Here is a 19,202-nt window from a genome sequence, read left to right on the forward strand (position 1 = left end):
ATCTAACTTTAATTAAACACCATCAGTGGCCAGTGTGGGAATGTCATGAAGCCAACAAGTTTCAATTAAGATCTTAATAAGCCTGCTAGTAAGCATTGTGGCTCATAAGATCACAGGTGGATCATTTGAAACAAATAATACATGCGATTTTGCTGTACTTGTTACAATGGTCTGTCATTACTGCAGATAATACCAGCAATTATATCTATTAGAGGCATTTTGGTATTATTTATACCACATGTGACCTCTCCCTTTACTTGTCAGCACTAAGCTTTGATGTTAATTAAAATTCTTTCCTTACCCTAATTCAGTTGAAGTTACATTAAAAAGAATGCAGGAGTAATCTCAATGGTTGACAATGTGAGGTGTTGCAATTACAAAAGACCAAGTGAGGAGAGAGTGTAACTCTTTTGAACACATTTCCATCTGTTCCTATTCAGATGAAGTTACATTGTTTCACAGTTTGCCATTGTGAGATTTGAATTCTTGATCTTGAGATTACAAGCCCAGTACCATAACCACTTGGCTATTTAGGCCAAGCAAGGAGAGAGTGTAACTCTTTCAAGTATATTCAGCAATGACATATTTAGAGGACCAGAGCATGAGTAACTTTTTTGAGTACAAACCCGTTTCCATCTGTTTCAGATGAAGTTACATTGTTTCATAGTTTTTTGCCATTGTGAGATTTGAACTCTTGATAATCTTTTAAATGAAAACCAAATCAACAAAATTGGTATAAATCAGGCACAGCCCCTAATTCAGGTCAGCTGTAAAACCAAGGACAAAGTTTAAAGGAACCTTACAAACTTTAAATCAAAATGTGATTAAAGGGGTCAACAAAACATCCCAGTCCCCGCGGTGCCCACCGAGAAAACACCCCAGTCCCTGCGGTAAAGAACTTACAAAGGTGGAGGTAACTCTTTCAAGTACAAACCCGTTCCCATCTGTTTTAGATGAAGTTACATTGTTTCATAGTTTGCCATTGTGAGATTTGAACTCTTGATCTTGGGGTTACAAACCCAATACCATAACCACTTGGCTATTTAGGCCAAGCAAGGAGAGAGTGTAGATGCTCATTGCTCAACTTTGAAACAAGTGGACGAGCAGATCAAGACAACTGAAGATCTTAGATAGACAAATCTTTAAAACTGGAAGGTCAAGATAATGAAAGATGTGTTCAATATTTTCATCGTGCTCAAATTATATAGCTTTATAAATGTTATTCATATTCCTGCTGAATTACAGACACCTTAAGTTTTAGTGTTCAACTCATAAATTAGAGAACAAGTTGGGTAAATAATTGGACAGTTTGATGACAGACTTCATTTAAAGAGGACATGAATTATGTGGAAATAGCCCTGAGAGAAGCTGAAAGAGACTGAGCTGTCTTAGTGAAGGCAACATTCAGCACCTGCAACCAATGCGGAGCAGCATTCAATAAGGGAATGGGATGCTGAATCACATAATCAGACCAGCAGAACATAAGGGTGATTTTAATCTTGCCTGTTTCATTTCTTTGAAATAATGCTATGGGATCTTTTACCTGTACCCGAGCAGACAGAAGGGGTCTTGCTTTAATGCCTCATCCAAAAGACAGCACCTTCAATAGTGCAGCACTTCCTCAGTGTGTGTTTTTTTTCCTCAAGCCCTGGAGCAGGACTTGAGAACCTTGTGACTCAGATATGAGAGTAGTATCAACTGAACCACAGCTGACACTCAAAGTATGCCTGTACTGCAATAATGTGGCTTTGGGCATAGCTGGTTCTGGAGCACAAGTCTTCAGTACTCTTGTCGGAATATTGTCAGGCCCCATAGCCTTTGCAGTATCCATTGTCTTCAGCCGTTTCTTGATATCATGTGGGGTGAATCGAATTGGCTGAAGACTGGCATCTGGGATGCCGGAGACCTCCTGCAGAGGCTGAGATGGATCAGCCCCTTCTGGCTGAAGAAGGCTGAAATGTTTCAGCGTTGTCTTTTGCACGGGTGTGCTAGGATCATCCATCATTGAGGATGGGGATATTTGTGGAGCCGTCTCCTCTGGTTAGTTGTAAACTAACAGAGTTTTCATTCATGATTGGATGTGGCAGGACTGCAGAGCTTTAATTTGATCCATTGGTTGTGGGCTCACTTAGTTCTGTCTATAGACTAACGCTTCCATTATTTAGGGTGCTTTACTTCTGTGTTGTAGCTTCATCTCATTTTTAGGTGTGGCTTTCGACATGCTCCTACTCTCCTGTCCAGGGGGGTTGCTCCCTTTACTCATTAATGTCAGAGAGAGAGAAATGCCAGGTCATACTGATGATCCACAGCATATCATGGATGATCAGTTTTGAGCTGTTACATGTCTTCTGAATCTATCCCATTTGGCACGATGGTAGTGCCACACAACACAATGGCATGTGTCATCTGTGTAATGTCATGACTGCCTTTCGACAAGGACTGTGCGATGATCACTCCTACCAATACTTTCAAGGATAGATACACCTGCAGCAGGTCAGTTGGCAAAGACTGGGTTAAGTAGGTTTTTTCTCTTGTGCTAATTCTGTCACCATCTGCCACAGGCTGAACCTGGCAGTGTGTCCTTCAGAACTTGCCCAGCTCAGTCAGTATTGGTGCTACTGAGCCACGCTTGGTGATGTTTCCTTGTTGCATTCAGTGCTTCTTGCAAGTGATGTTCAACGTGGAGGAGTAGTGATCTCTCAGCTGAGAGAGGGTGGTACTTGGTAATCAAGAACCTGGAGACGCAGTATAAACTATAGGGTACTACTCTAAAGGGGCTGCAGAAGCAGAGGGATCTGGGTGTCTATGTGTATAAGTCATTGAAGGTGGCAGGGCAGGTTGAGAGAGTGGTTAGTAAAGCATACAGTATCATAGGCTTTATTAATGTGGGCATAGATTACAAGAGCAAGGAGGTTATGTTAAACATGTGTAAGTCAATAGTTCGGCTTCAGCTAGAGTATTCTGTCCAGTTCTGGGCACCGCATTTTAGGAAAGATATGAAGACATTAGAGAGAGTGCAGAAAAAGTTCACAAGAATGATTTCAGGGATGAAGAACTTCATTTATGCTGATAGGCTGGAGAAGTTAGGACTGTGAGAAGAAGGCTGAGAGGGGATTTGATAGAGAAAAGGATTGAGAATGGGGTGGCACAGACTTAAAGTAACTAGTAAAAGAAGTCAAAAAGAGATATGAGAAAAATCTTTCTCATATGGAGCAGGTGGTTAGGGCTGGAATGCGCTTCCTGAGAATGTGGTGGAGATGGGTTCAACTGAAGTATTCAAATGGGAGTTGGACAGTTTTCTGAGAAAGAAGAAAGTGCGGAGTTACAGGGAGAACGCGGGGGGTTGGCACTAGATGGGTTGCTCAATCGGAGAGCTGGCGCGGACTTGATGGGCCAAATGGGCTCCTTCTGTACCGTAATTTTTCTAAGGCAACAGTACCAGGCAAGACATCCAAAAAGGATAACATCCTCAACTATAGGCGTACAGAAGAGTTTCATGATTGTAGAATTGGCAGATTTTAATTTTATGAGGTAGTATAATGGTGTATGTCCCTTGGCCACCACATTTGTACACTGTTCATTCCAATTCAATTTATCATCTACTTTGATAGATACTTGTAGTTAGTAATTATTTCATTGTCCACATCATGAATCTTCACGGAAACATCCGGCATGCATCCTAGCATATTCTTAGTTAATGGGCAGCTCTTGCATTTGAGGATCGCTTTGAGACACAGGCCGGTATTTTCCGGCCCCATTGGCATCAGGCATTGTGGTGGGTGGGGGGGGAGGGGGAACACAATATGGTGAGAAGACCAAAAATCTGTTTCACACCAGCATCAAAGCCAAGCGAGATCATCCGATGGTGTCCACCATGGCGGAACGCCAATCCTGCTGGAGGTTGTCGTGAACCCACCTTGAATCCCGTTAATGGGATGCAAAGTAAGGCCTGACTGCAATCATCCCCCCCCCCACCATGCCTGATCTACTATCACGCCGATGGGAAAACACTTCGACCCAGAATACGTCTGGACAAGTGTGACGTACAGAAGTCAGGATTTATCGTTCGGGCCTTGCTCACACCATGGACATCCGAGGAGAAGATGGTGCACAAGGCCTACAGCTACCGGACCTGGAGGAACACATGCATCATGTGCTGGATGGATTCTCATGAACATGGCTCCACCACAAAGCAACTCGCAGAAGGTGGTAGGTCTCCATTGATGCTTTGGGCCTGCTTCGGAACATCACAGTCTTGGCCATGGATTGCTTTGGATGATTGGTGGGGGTGGGGAGCGACGGTGAGAGGAAGGTCCAGCTATAAATGGGAGAGGAAGGTCTAGATGTGACTGGGAGAGAAAGGTGCACTGGGGGCGGGGGTGAAGGAAGGTTGGGAGGGGGGACCAAATGGTCGGGGGGGAGTGGGGTTGGGAGGGGGAGAGAAAGCTGTTGTGGGGGGTTGAGGTTGGGAGGGGGAGGAGGGAGTAACAGAGGAGAACACTACAAGTGGGGAGGTAGGTGTAAGGGGGAAGAAAGGTGCAAGGGAAGGAGTTCAGAGGAAGGGGAAGGAGTCTGCGGGGAGCGGGAGGTTCAGTGGGGTGAAGAAGTTCAGATGGGTGAAGGAGTCCAGGGGGAGGAAGGTGTCCAGTGGGGGATGAGGAAAGTTAGAGGGGGAAGGAGTTTGAAGTGGGGAGGAGGAAGTAAGGGTAAAGGAGGGAGTTAGGGGTGGGTCCAGGTGAGTGTGCAAGGGAGGGGTCTATGGAGTCAATGACTGCCTCCTGGGGAGTGAACTGAGGGTGGGTGTGATAGGAGAAAATGGCGAGAATGAGAGGGAGCAAAGGGAACCGGAAGGGTGGGAAGTGGGGACTCGGAGGCAGACGTGGACCCTGGGGGTGGGAAGGAGGAGGTCGGGGAGGTCAATGTGGATGGGTGTGGGATTCTCAGGATGGTAGGGGATGTATACGTTCACCAGGACATCCTGGAAAGACAAGTGTTCAGGTTGATAGGTGACGGTGGGGAGGTGGAAGGTGATGCTGGGGGGGGTCGACAGTGATGGAGGAAAGGATATGGGTGATTGGGGGAGGGGAAAGGACAGGGGAGTTCAGCAAATGTCTGTTTGACCATCATTGTCAAAATCGAAAATGAGCAGAGTCTCATGTTGGATGGGCACAGGTGCTGCATGGGAGTGTGATCAATGGGTGGGTGGAGATACAGGTCAGCTCAGATGGACAACTGAAAGTGAAACCCAGCAGGCAGCATTGAAAATGCTTAGGACAGTGAGATGAGTGTGATGGAGGAAGGATGTCTGTGTGTGGGAGAGTGCCTGTACGAGGCTCCAAAAGACTGCCACACACATAATTCTCCCTCTGAAATCACTCATGGTCCACCTGCATGCAACTGAACTGCTAGTGCGGTGGGGGGGGGGGGGGTGCGAGGTGTGGGGGTTCCGTGGGAGGACTTGCTGTCAATGAAGCTGAAAGACAACATTACACATTATTCAGTGAAAGTGAATATATTTTCAGATTATAAAGTGACAAAATGTGTTCACCTGTGCAGCCACGTGTGATCAGAATTTCTTAACTTTTCTCGGCCTACCACTTCTTCTAGGTGCTGCCCTGACATCCGCATCAGGGGTGGAGACAACCTGTGTAATGGCTGGCCCTGTTGCCTCTGATGACTTTGGCTTATGTCCTGTGGAGATATGAGGCCTTGGGAGCCCTGGCTTGCTTTGGCTGTCCTCCTGTGGGGCCAGCTGCTCCCTCTGCAGTGACAGAGGGCGAGATTGACGGGGACACAGGCAAAGGGGACTCATAGGGAATGGACAGCCTTTGGGATCCTGAGTGGGTAACCCAGGGGTGTCCAGCTGCTGCTGCTCCTTCCTTCAGGTGGCTGAGGGCCCCGGCCTGATGCCTTAAGGGGAAGGAGCACCTGGGGGGACTTTGAGATTCCCCGTTTTCCTCTTGCGTCGCCACTGCAGGAACTCACCCATGGCTACCGTGATGGGGTCCAGGTCTGCACATATTTCTGCGTTCTGTTGGACCAAGGTCTCCATGGTGTCCGCCATCCTCCTTATGGAGACCTCCTTATGGCGAGCTCCAATGTGTGCACATGTAGGCACCACTTCAACTGAGAGCAAGTGGACACACGCCTCTGACCCACGTGCTTCTCTGTTGAGAGCTCCCAATAGCTCTGCATAATGTTCTCCTGCCTTCTGCTGACTCTCCAGGATGATTTGGAAGGCCAAATCCAGAGACACATCATCTGACTCAGACTTCACAGATGCCTCTTCCCCAGCAGCCTTCCGAGTGCCAGGGAGCTCGGCTGAACCTGCCTCCTCCTGCTGCGGACACATGTCTGTGAGGTGACCACCAAATTGTGAACCTGAGCCTGCTCTAGATCTAGGTCCCACTGAGGTGTGTGTCTCTGCACTGGTGGAGGGTATGGGTAAGCACAGTGATGGGTCTTCCAGGCTGCTTATTTCCAGCTCTTCAATGGAGGGTGTGTCCTCTTGGCTGGAGGTGAGGACCTGGATGGAGCTGAGGGACTGGCTGGCTGAGGATGTGGGTCACTTGGCAGAGCTCGCTGTGAACCAGTGTAGAGATAATTAGTGCATGGCAGCAGAGTCAAAAGCAGGAGAGAGAGCACTACAGTTGCGTTGAGAGAGGGATGATGCGGTGCAGGCTCTCATGTGGGTGTTCACCATTGACCTCACCGTCACCATAGGCACAGTTCACATCCTCACCAGTCAGTGCAATGGCATGCTCCTCATAGTGAGTGAGGGGCCTAATGTGGGCTACTCCACCCCTGGTCTGGGACCTCTCCCTGCTGCTGTGAGCCAGCTTCTCCTGTATGAAAACAGACGGAGAGAGCGTGAGCAGGACACATTATACTGCGTGGAATGTCTGTGTGGTGAGCGGAACCATGGATGGGATGAGGACACGAGATCCAGAGGATATGAGCCTGATGGAGATGTGAAGGTGTGTGTGAGAGTTAGTGGTGTTGTCCCTTGAGGTGTGAGATCCCTGTGGATGTGTGATGGGTTTGAGAGTGTGTGAGTTGAGTGTGATGAGGTGGTTGACTTATCCTGACAGAACGGATGAGAGGATTCATCCTCTTTCTGCACTGGATAGTTGACCTCCTCTGTGCTCCGGTGGTGCTGACCGGTATTGCCACAACCTCCCGGGCCGGACTGGTGACTCTGGTGGACCTCCTGCAGCCAGAGCAGGGGTAGGGGACATTGCGACGGCCTTACATTGTGTCCAGCAGGCACCCCAGAGAGGAGTCACTAAATTTGGGGGCTGCTGTCTTCTTTGCTTTTGGGGCCATCTGTCGCCTGGAGCAGTCCTGGTCTGTAGACATGGAGTAGGCTGTGTTCTGGTGCGCTTTAAATATGGTGCCCGGCACAAGGAAGCACTGGGCTCACAACAAGGCAGGGAAATCTGAGCCTGCCCCGCAGTGATCTGGCATGTTTTTCATGAATGCATTATTAGTGAGGCGGGATACACCGTGAATGGCATGATACGGCATGAAAACCAGCCATTACGGCCAGTGGGTAAAATTACTTTTTTTTAACCTGCTGTTGCACTTTGTGCAAATCTGGGATGATTCTGCCCGTAGATTGCATTCACATGCTTTGGTAGTGCTCAATGATTTAGATATTGAATTGCTCCTATTTCATAAAATGGGTAGATGAGGGTCCATCATGACAGGGCTCTTTTTCAGTGCCCAACTATATTGTTGCTTCTCAGACATCCAGGATCCCCGCACAGGCCTACAACAGGCAAATAGAGGTCTTAATGCCTTTTGAGGTGTCTTTTTGCAAAACTCGATTGTGATTAATCAGTGAATGTGTGCTGTGATCAGTTTCTTTAGGCCTTCAGCAGCCAAATGCGTGGTTCTTCAATGGACTGCTAGAGGCTGCTGCTTGGAAAATAAGTTAAATATTTTTCCTTGCCCTCCTATGGAGACAGGAACATGAGTAGCTTTTCCCAGTGTCCCGGAGAGAGATGAACTCCAGGAAGGACGGAGACGAACCCCATAAGAGAAATATATGAACATGCGAATTAGGAGCAGGGGTAGCCATTCAGTCCCTTGAGCCTGCTCTGATTTCAATAAGATCATGGCTGACCTGATTGTGGCCTCAACACCACTTTCCTGCCTATCTCCACTAACCTTGGACTCCCTTACTCATCCAGAATCTATCTACCTCTGCCTTAAAAATATCCCATGAATCTGCCTCCTCCCTCCGAGGAAGAGTTCCACAGACTCATGCACCTTCTGAGAGAATAAAAATTCTCCTCATCTGCATCTTAATTGGGGAAACTCCTATTTTCAAAATGGGTGCCCTTGCTCTGGCCTCTCCCGCAAAGGGAAACATCCTTTCAGCATTGAAATTTTTTTGTTGTGTTTCATCCCGAGCATCTCCTTAATGCAGAATTCCATGCCGCACAGACTGTTCCCAGGGACACGTACCAAAACTGCTGTTGGAAGACCATCAACTCAGTGAAAGACACCTTTTGATCTGCCCAAAACTATTTGTTGGTCTTCCAATGCAAAGAGCTGTCCAAGGCTAAGTGTAACAGACTGCCATATTCCAAAGTCCAGGACTATGTGTTGAGGAATGCACTAAAGCTTGGGGGGCAACCACCGCAAAGTTGCAATGAGGAAAGGCCATAGTCTAACCTCCCACCATAGCATACCCGTGTAAAACTCCTCGGCTGTGTCTACCATGGAACGTTTGACATGAAATGTTTACTGTAAATGTAAGCTGTAGTTGTAAGTGGAGTGAGGCACCTCAGAGTGCCACATACTGTATTGAAAGGAACTGAATTGTATTCCACTTCATATCAAATTTGACTGGTTTGTAATGTGCTTTCACAAATTTAAAGAATAAAGGGCAGAATTTTGCCCTCGTCAGATGGGCACGACAGGCAGGCCCGAGAGCAGACGTGAAAGCGATCACCACCCGCAATCAAGGCCTGACAGCAATTTCCCGCTGTCAGGCCAATTAAGGCCTACCCAGTATGAAACGTGTGCTGCAACTCTCAGCGCTGCCTGTGGGAAGGGGAAGGAGGTCGAGCACGGAAGTTGGGTGCTCACAGTAGAAACTCCCTGAGGCACAAAGCTGCTTCAGGGAGATGAAGATTTTTGAAAAAACAAGAAAGATTTTAAAAATGTTAATAACATGTCCCCTCATGTGACTCTGAGCAGGGACATGTTGAAAATTAGTTTGAAAAATTTTTCATTTTTTTTAATGACTGATGGAAACCTCATTCCACCCATGGATGAGGTTTCACAAAATATGCCTTTTCATCTGCCCGCCAACTGTAAGGTTGGACAGGCAGCGAAAAATGTCATTTACTTGGATCATTAATGGCGTTAGTAGGCCTGTTAATTGTCAGCGGGCACACTGCCCACTCCGACTGAAATATCGCATCAGTGCACGACGATGTGGGGACACTTGCCTGACATCATCGCGCATCATTTTATGCTTGTTGGGCGCATGCCCACCTGACGAGCGCAATATTCTGGCCAAAGTGTTATCTTTTGAAAAAATGCTTTTCCGGTTTCACGTTAATTCTGTGGGAAGCTGTCAGCCTCACTCATCCCCAATCCCCAACCTTCCAAATGATCGTCACCCCACCACCACCCTCCCAGATTTTGCTGAGCTAATCTGATTCATGTCCCCTCTCTGCAACCAGAGGGAAACCACTGGGGTCACAGTAGACACCTGCAACTCACTGGCAAGAACTAAATGAGGCCAGCAGACTGATTTTGCTATTGTCCTGCCTCTGACCTCATTAGGCATGCTCAGCACTGGGATCGCGCCATGATTTGGTCTTGATCCAATTATTGGGCCATCATTCCTAATTACTTCCTTTGTACCAGCTTGAGGTGAGCTTTGGCCAAAAGTGAAGGACAAAGACAAATGGTCTGGAGAAGATGGTCTTAATGAGGTCTCAAAGGGGAACTTCCATCCTTATTGTGATGGGAAAAAGAAAGGAATACTTGTGGGAATCAAACCAATTAAAATCTGGCAATTATAGCTTCAGATCCATGTTTATCAGTCAAAGGACACATTTGGAAACATCGAGCAGTTGAGTAGGTCAACTTGACTCATCTGTCACTACAATAGAATTTCTTATCATGTAAGATATTTGGGTCAGATCTTTCCTGTCCTAATCAGTAAGTTTTTTCAGAAGTTGTGAAGAGCTTTTGAAGACTGGTCGGAGGCTGAAGAAGATCTTCAAAAAACTGAGAAAGTGTGTTTAAGAGTTGGAAGTTTGTGAAAGTACGTAGTTGAAAATAGAAATGGCAGAGTCTATCACACCAGTTAATTTAATCGAAAGTTGACTGAAATACAGTATAACAGGAACAGAGAGTTACTGTACATGCAAAATTAGCTGACGACAACTGGCAGAAGTCAGCAAAACCACAAGTGATAACTCATCATTTGATGTTCTGTGGAGATGTCCCAGAGTATCCTGATGCTACATTTCGTATGGTGGGGGGTGGCAGGAGGGAAGGGGATGGGGGGGGTGGGGGGAGGTGGGGAGATGGTTGTTGGGGCAGGGGTGATGGTGGTTGGGGAGTTGTATGATTTCAACGTTGCACCACAAAGTGACAACATTAAATCTGGAAAATGATCATTTTATTGAATATATACTGTAAACTTAACTGTGTGCTATGTAGTCTTTAATTTCTCACAGTGTAAGGAGCATTATTACCAAAACTGGAAGAAACTCAGCTGACACATAGGGATAATTTTCATCTAACTCACCAGGCCGGAATCCCACAGGATCAGGTGAAAGGTCGGTTCTATACTCCACCCAATGTAAAGTAAGATCAGGGCTGTAAAACCAACATTGTGCCCAATACTATCAGTTTTTCAATGAGATTTTTATTTTAAATACTCCCCTTTGTGATATATGCATTATGCATATGGTCATGTAGGTTCTGGTGATTGAATCAGAAGCCCATTTTACATCATTGTGCACAATTTACCAAGACCCTAAAGTCGTTTGGTAGTACAGAGCTTGAGTATAGCTGAAAAGGCTTTTTTTTTTCAAAAAGCTTTGACAAAAAGTCTCTCTTTTTCAACAATACTCAAGTCCTTAAAGACAAATTTCACTTCAAATATGTGTTAAACTGCAGTGCACCAAACAAATCAGGGTGAGCTAATGGAGATGCCTGGAGACATTTTCTGACTGCCGCACATAGCATCAAGTATCGTACACACTACAACTGGTCTCACCATGTCTGCCGTTGTGATGGCCACTTCACCTAATCTACTGCCCAAATATTTAAATTAATTTGAGACATTCAGGGTGGGAGGAGGGAGTTGGAAATTTACATGGTTTGGCCATTACATTGCCCTGCCTCTCATTCCATTCTGGGGTGGACTGTCGTGTCAAGAAACCGTCCTGCTTGACTGCATAGGAACTGTTAGTAGGCACTACCACCATCAACATTAAATCTTACATGATGCTGCAGCTGGCTTCCAGTCCAAACATCTGCATTCTACAGATGGAGAAGGATGTGTATAGAGCCCTGCACCAGTAGGTTTCTGCTCCTTTATCCTCCTCCCTTGTGCTCACTTGGAGTTCCAGTCTCAAACTAAATTGCCCACAGTTGGTGAGCCTGTACTGCTGAAATAGAACTGTGCTGCTGGAGTTGATACCTCTGTGTGCAATGTTGAGTGCCACGAGTTACTGGGTTTTTCTGTGGAATGGGGAGTCCTGGCTGGTTCTTGGAGAAAAACTGAAGAGTTTGCATACTGAATGCACTCCATCTCTTCAAACATATCTTGTATGACGAAATGCTAAGGAATAGAATTTCCATAGGAGCTTTCCCAAATTCCTGTCCTTGCTTGAGTACAAGATGAAAGAAAGAAAATAACAACTTGCATTTCTTTAGTACCTTGCAGGAGCTCGGGATGTCCCAAAGACTGTTGTAAACAATGAAGAACTGTACAAGTGTGGTCTTTGTTGTAAAGTAGGAAGCAGCAGCCAACGGCACACAACACTCCCACAATCACATGAGATAATGGCCAGATGATATTTTTTTTAGTAATGTTTGTTGAGGGATAAATATTGGCCATGGCACCAGGGAAACCATCCCGCCCCCCTCAGTGCCATTGGATCTTTTACATTCACCAGACAGGGCTTCAATTTAATATCACCAGTACGCAGGTGACACCACCTACTTCTTTCAAGTGTTAAAATAGGTTTTGTGCTTGTGTGCCTGGAGTCGGGTTTGTAGCCATGAGCTTTTGACTTTGAAAAGACAGTATTACCAGCTCAGGCATGGATGGCATTTCCATTGATATTATACTGGGAGATTGAAGCAACTATTGTGAAAATTCTGTCCCTCTGGCTTGGTTTTGTGCGTCCATAGATGAGGGTATTCTACCATGGCATCTCTCTACCAAACTCCAACACAAGCTACTTTGATTGTTCAGAAAACTTTGAAAGTAACATTCACCCTTCCCTTTTGAAAAGAAACTCTGCAGCCTTCCAAAATGTGGCCCCCACCTCACCCAATCTTCAGGCTTGAAGATTGGATCTGCATGTTGCAATGTGGATTTAGAGACACTGGTGAACTTATGATAAATAGATCTTACAAGTATGATACTAGAATTGAGAGGTTGTATCTATTAGGAGAGATTGGACAGGCAAGGCTCTTTTCTCTAGAAGAGGGATGGCTGAGGGAGTGGCCTGATAGAGGCCTTTTATAGTTATGAAAGGGTTTAATTGGGTGGATGCAGGAAAGATCTTTTTATTCATTCATGGGATGAGGGCATTGCAGGCTGGGCCAGCATTTATTGCCCATCCTTAATTGTCCTTTAGAAGGTGGTGGTGAGCTCCTTCTTGAACCGCTGCAGTCCATGTGGTGTGGGAGGGAGTTCCAGGATTTTGACCCATCGTTAGTGAAGGAACAGCAATATATTTCCAAATCAGGATTGTGTGTGACTTAGAGGGAAATTTCCAGGTGGTGGAGTTCCCATGGGTCTGCTGCCCTTGTCCTTCTAGGCGGCAGAGGTCACAATTTGGAAGGTGCTGTTGAAAGAGTCTTGCTGAGTTCCTGCAGTGCATCTTGTAGATGGTACACACTGCTGCCACTGTGCACCAGTGGTGGAGGGAGTGAATATTTGTGGATGGGGTGCCAATCAATTGTGTTGCTGTGTCCTGGGTGGTGTTGAGCTTCTTGAGTGTTGTTGGAGCTGCACTCATCCAGGCAAGTGGAGAGTATTCCATCACACTCCTGACTTGTGTCTTGTAGATGGTGGACAGGCTTTGAGGAGTCAGGAGGTGAGGATTCCCAGTCTCTGACCTGCTCTTATAGTCACTTATATGTCTGGTCCAGTTCAGTTTCTGGTTAATGGTAACCCCCAGGATGTTGATAGTGGGGAATTCAGCAATGGTAGTGCCATTTGAATGGTATGATTCTCTCTCATTGGAGATGGTAATTGCCTGGCACTTGTGTGGTATGAATATTTCTACCTCATTCTCATGGCTCTGATTTCTACTGACTTTGGGAAGAGATATAAAACTTGTTCCAAATGGCTATTCTCTATTTTACACTTGCACAAAGTCAGAATGAAATCTTTGTAGTTTAGCCAACTTTGAAGAACTGATTAAACCAGAATCAGTAGTGAGTTCAGTTCCTCACTGTTACTGAAGCCTACTGTGGTGTGTAATTTTGCAAATGTTCAGAATACATTTTTTAAAAGCTGCATTGCTTGTAGGTTGGGGAATGTATCTTTTCAGTAATATATAATTCATAAAAGAGTACATTACATTTATTTCAAGAGCTTATAGGAAAAAAACCAAAACCCTTGTGTTCATAGTTGATTGCGAAAATTTTATGATCCCAGTGCTATTATATCAGTACCTGTGTGGAAAGATATCTCTGTAAAATGTGCTGTGAAAATTATTATTGTTATGACAAGTAATGTACTGTATATGTGAAATGGTATAATCTGAACTAAATATGACATTAATTTGTAAATGAAGAATAAAAGAGATACCACATGGGAAAAATGATTCCAAGATTTTTCAACTAAACATTTTACAGGTTGTATGTTTCATATAGGAAATTATGAGCAACAAGGGACAGGAAAAGAGCCCCTGGTCCATCCAGCCTGCCCCACACAACAGGCCCTGCCCACACCTCCCCTCCAAGCCACATGCCAACCATCCTGACTTGGAACCAAATCACCGTTCCTTCACTATGGGTTTGTTACCAGATTGAGTGCCTTCTAAATGAGGCAAATGGTAGATAATGATCTCAAAGGTCTGATCAAGCAGTGGAATGGTTTCTTCTACAAACGCTCTCCCAAAGATGCTCTGGAACACGTGAATGCAAATTCAGCCCATTTATTTACTGGTGGTTACTCTCATAATGTGCAGCAGCCTTTTTAGTGTCTTCTTGTGTAACCACACAATAATCTCTAAGGTTCCCTGTCAGGTCGGTTTTTCATAATCACTTTGCTCATTTCACAGGCATAAGCCAATTCTTGCCTGTTCTAAATATCTACATAGACTGGAATATCTTCATCAAGCTCAGGTAGTAGCCAGATTGGTTTAATGGCAGCTCTGTCATATACTGCAGTGTCTCATAGTCACTCATGGTGAACCTCAGGAACACTGTGTGACTGATTCTCTCTAGTTAATGACTTCATAAACAAGACAGGAAGAATTTAAAAGCAAAAAACTGCGGAAGCTGGAAATCCAAAACAAAAACAAAAATACCTGGAAAAACTCAGCAGGTCTGGCAGCATCTGCGGATAGGAACACAGTTAACGTTTCGAGTCCGAATGACTCTTCAACAGAACTAAGTAAGAATAGAAGAGAAGTGAAATATAATCTGGTTGGGGGGGGGGGGGGCGTGCTGGGACAAGAAGAGCTGGGTAGAGGGTCAGTGATAGGTGGAGATAACCAAAACCAAAATATGTCCCAGACAAAAGGACAAAGAGGTGTTGAAGGTGGTGATATTATTTCTAAAGGAATGTGCTAATTAAGGGTAGAATGCAGGACGAGCAAGGTACTGATGGCCCTAGTGAGGGTGGGGTGGGGGGAAGGGATCAAAATAGGCTAAAAGGTAGAGATAAAACAATGGATGGAAATACACTCAAAAATAATGGGAGTAGGTGGGAAAAAAATCTATATAAATTATTGGAAAAAACAAAAGGCGGGGGGGGGGGAAATTGGAAAGGGGGTGAGGATGGAGGAGAAAGTTCATGACATAAAATTGTTGAACTCAATATTCAGTCCGAAAGGCTGTAAAGTGCCTAGTCAGAAGATGAGGTGCTGTTCCTCCAGGTTGTGTTGAGCTTCACTGGAACATTGCAGCAGGCCAAGGTCGGACATGTGGGCATGAGAGCAGGGTGGTGTGTTGAAATTGCAAGCGACAGGGAGGTCTGGGACATGCTTGCAGACAGACTGAAGGTGTTCTGCAAAGTGGTCACCCAGTCTCCGTTTGGTCTCTACAGTGTAGAGGAAACTGCATTGGAAGCAACGAATGTAGTAGACTAAGTTGAGGGAAGTGCAAGTGAAATGCTGCAGCACTTGAAAGGAGTGTTTGGGCCCTTGGACGGTGAGGAGAGGGGAAGTAAAGGGGCAGGTGTTGCACCTTCTGCAGTTGCATGGGAAGGTGCCCTGGGAGGGGGTTGAGGTGTAGGGGGTGATGGAGGAGTGGACCTGGGTGTCCCAGAGGGAATGATCTCTGTGGAATGCCGCCAGTTGGGGGGGAAGTGAAGATGTGTTTGGTGGTGGCATCATGCTGGAGTTGGCGGAAATGGCGGAGGATGATCCTTTGAATGTGGAGGCTGGTGGGGTGATAAGTAAGGACAAGGGGGACCCGATCATATTTCTGGGAGGGAGAAGAAGGTGTGAGGGCAGATGCCCGGGAGGTGGGCCGGACACGGTGGAGGGCCCTGTCAACCACCGTGGGTGGAAAACCTTGGTTAAGGAAGAAGGAGGACATATCAGAGGAACTGGTTTTGAAAGTAGCATAATCAGAACAGATGCGACGGAGGGGAAAGAATTGAAAGAATGGGACGGAGTCCTTACAGGAAATGGGGTGTGAGGAGCTGTAGCCGAGGTAGCTATGGGAGTCGATGGGCTTGTAATGGCTATTGGTGGACAGTAACCTATCTGGTTTCTTGTGTTAGTGATGCTATATTGCAATGGGTGGATGTTCGGGGGAGAACATGGTTCTCTGGGTTTGTGACATTGTAAGCACAACAGAAAGATTTGCTCTGGTTTCAATTTATTCAACTTCTTTTGAACACATTGGAAAGATTTCTTCCGTTTGATATCTCTAATAAAATTGTAAACTCAAGCTTACAATTTTATTCACTGGCAATCAGAGAAAAATCTGTTTAGAAAGCTAAGGAGGAACATGGCTGTTTGCATTTCCAAATGAAAAAAATATATTATTATGTATTACCATAGTTCTTTAAATTTTTATAATGTACAACACATTTAGACTATTTAAATAGCCTTACTGTGTCGATGTGACTGTGCTACTTCAGATTGCGAGGTATCAATTCGCTCAAACCACATCCTATAATAACTGAAATTCTCCAAGTCTGTACATGTTCTTGAAAGTTATCCAATTGGTTATTTGTTCCATCACATATCAACATGCATTTATATAGTACCTTGGATATAAACACCTCACAGTGCTTCAACACCAGCATTATCAAACAAAAGTTGACACCAAGATCTTGGAATACGTCAGGGGTGTCCAAACTTTTTGTGTGAGGGGCCACATGTTGATTTTTTTTCTCACTCAAGAGACCGGTGTGCAAATTTCAGAAAGATAAGGCCCATGTGTTGGACAACCCCGCTTTAAATGCTCAATTCAAATGAGTTTCTGAGCTCTCTCAATCTAAATGGTCATAAATCTTACCTACAGATATTTTTTCAAAATTATATTGATGTGTCAAAGTAGCACCGTAGTGACTTTTTTTTTCCAGATGTGTCTGGTTCAGAGAGGTCACTTTTTTAAGTCTCCAAGTAACTGAGTGTTCAGAGATCTACTATTGTGCACTTCTGGAAGTGTTGGATTGTTTTTCCGAAGGCTAGCTGGCAGAGAGAAATGCTGTCAGTGCAGAAATTAAGGATCAGCCTGGATGTGAGCAACAGTCCTAATGACCCACAAGTCCCACATGTAGCATTTAAAGCTCCATTTCCTTGACAATTGACAGCTTCAGATCTAAGGCTTATCCGTGCACAGCATGATGACGAGCAACTTCTCCTCATTTCATTCGCCGGCCACATGGATCCCAACAGACCACAGGCCCCCGTTGCTGGCACAGCTCATCTTAACAAACAGAGCATGCACCACCGCCAAGTGTGGTACATCAGCAGCAACTTCATAGCTTTCCCTGGATGCCTAGGCATTTATCAGGAGGCATAGTGGATACCTCCCGGAAGTGGCTGGTCTCCTGAATTCCTGGCAGCAGTGCCACTTTCAACAAAGCATTTGGATTGAGTCTAGTTGGCAGGTTGCATAGAAACCTTTTGCGAGCTGATCTCTGACCCACGGACCATATCTTGGATAATCCTGGAATAGGTGATCAAAAATTGATTAAAGGATAGGTTTTAAAGTTCATCTTAAAGAGAGAAGGGGAGAGAGGTTAACTGAGGGATTGCCAGAGCTTAGGATATGTTACAGCTGAAGGGACAGTTGTTGATGGTGAGGCAAAGAAAATCAGGAATGCACAAAAGGTGATAATTAGAGGAGTGTTGAGATCTCAGAGAAGTTTCTAGGGATGACCAAGGTTACAGAGCTAGGGAGGGATGAGGCCATAGAGGGATTTGAAAACAAGGATGAGAATTTTAAAATCAAGCCATTACCAGACTGGGGGCTGAAATAGATCAGTGAACGTAGGGTTGTTAGATGAATGGGTCTTGGTGGAAGTTAGAATATGCGCAGCACTCCTCTTCTGGAGTGCATTGATTGACAGGTCAGCTGGTATAGCTTAGAAAAAAATTGTTAGCCATCTGTTCCTCGAGTTTTAATAGATTTCATTGCTGACATTGTTCAAGTGCTGTTCTTATAGCTGAGTCAATTATGAATGCTTGTCTGAGTTCCTAAAGCTCCAACAACCACTTACCTCAGCAGGAAGGCTAAGGTCACAGTTTTAAGAGGCTATTAATATATATTTATTTACAATATATATTAATGATTTAGATGATGGAAGTGAATGTACTATCACCAAGTTTGCGGATGACACAAAAATAGGTGGAATGGCAAGTGGTGAGGTTGACACAAGGAGATGACAGAGGAATTTCGACAGGTTAAGTGAGTGGGCAAAATCTTGGCAGATGGAATATAATGTGGGAAAATGTGAGGTTGTGCACTTTGGCAGGAAGAATAGAGGAGCTGAATATTATTTAAATGGAGAAAAACTGCAGAAGGTTGCAACACAGAGGGATTTGGGAGTCCTTGTGCATGAATCCCAAAAAGCAAACATACAAGTCCTTTCAAAGGGAATAGAGTATAAAAATAGGGAAGTCTTGCTAAAACTATACAAGGCACTAGTTAGACCACACCTAGAATAAGGTGAATAATTTTGGTCCTCTTATCTAAGGAAAGATATACTGGCATTGGAGGCAGTCCAGAGAAGGTTCACTAGGTTGATCCCCGATATGGAGGAATTTTCTTATGAGGAGAGGTTGAGTAGGTTGGGCCTATGCTCATTGGAGTTTAGAAGAATGAGAGGTGACCTTATTGAAACATATAAGATTCTAGGGGGCTTGACAGGGTAGATGCTGAGAAGTTGTTTCCCCTTGTGGGAGAGTCTAGGACCAGAGGGCATAATCTCAGAGTAAAGGGTTACCCATTTAAAACAGAGATGAGGAGGATATTTTTCTTTAAAGGGTAGTCAATCTGTGGAATTCTTTACCACAGAGGGCTGTAGAGGTTGGGTCGTTAAGTATATTCAAGGCTGAGATAGATAGATTTTTAATCAATAAAGGAATCAAAGGTGATGGGTAAAAGGCAGGAAAGTGGAGTTGAGGATTATCAGATCAGCCAAGATCTCATTGAATGGCGGAGCAGACTCAATGAGCTGAATGGCCTACTTCTGCTCCTACGTCTTATGGTTTTATAGTCTTATTAAAGGATTTGTCTTCTTTGATGCTGCTACTGAAGTTTGTTTGTTTTGTTTGTTTGTTTGTTTTTAATGA

Source organism: Carcharodon carcharias, chromosome 5 (genome assembly GCF_017639515.1).
Source record: "Carcharodon carcharias isolate sCarCar2 chromosome 5, sCarCar2.pri, whole genome shotgun sequence".
In the NCBI taxonomy this organism is placed as follows: Eukaryota; Metazoa; Chordata; class Chondrichthyes; order Lamniformes; family Lamnidae; genus Carcharodon; species Carcharodon carcharias.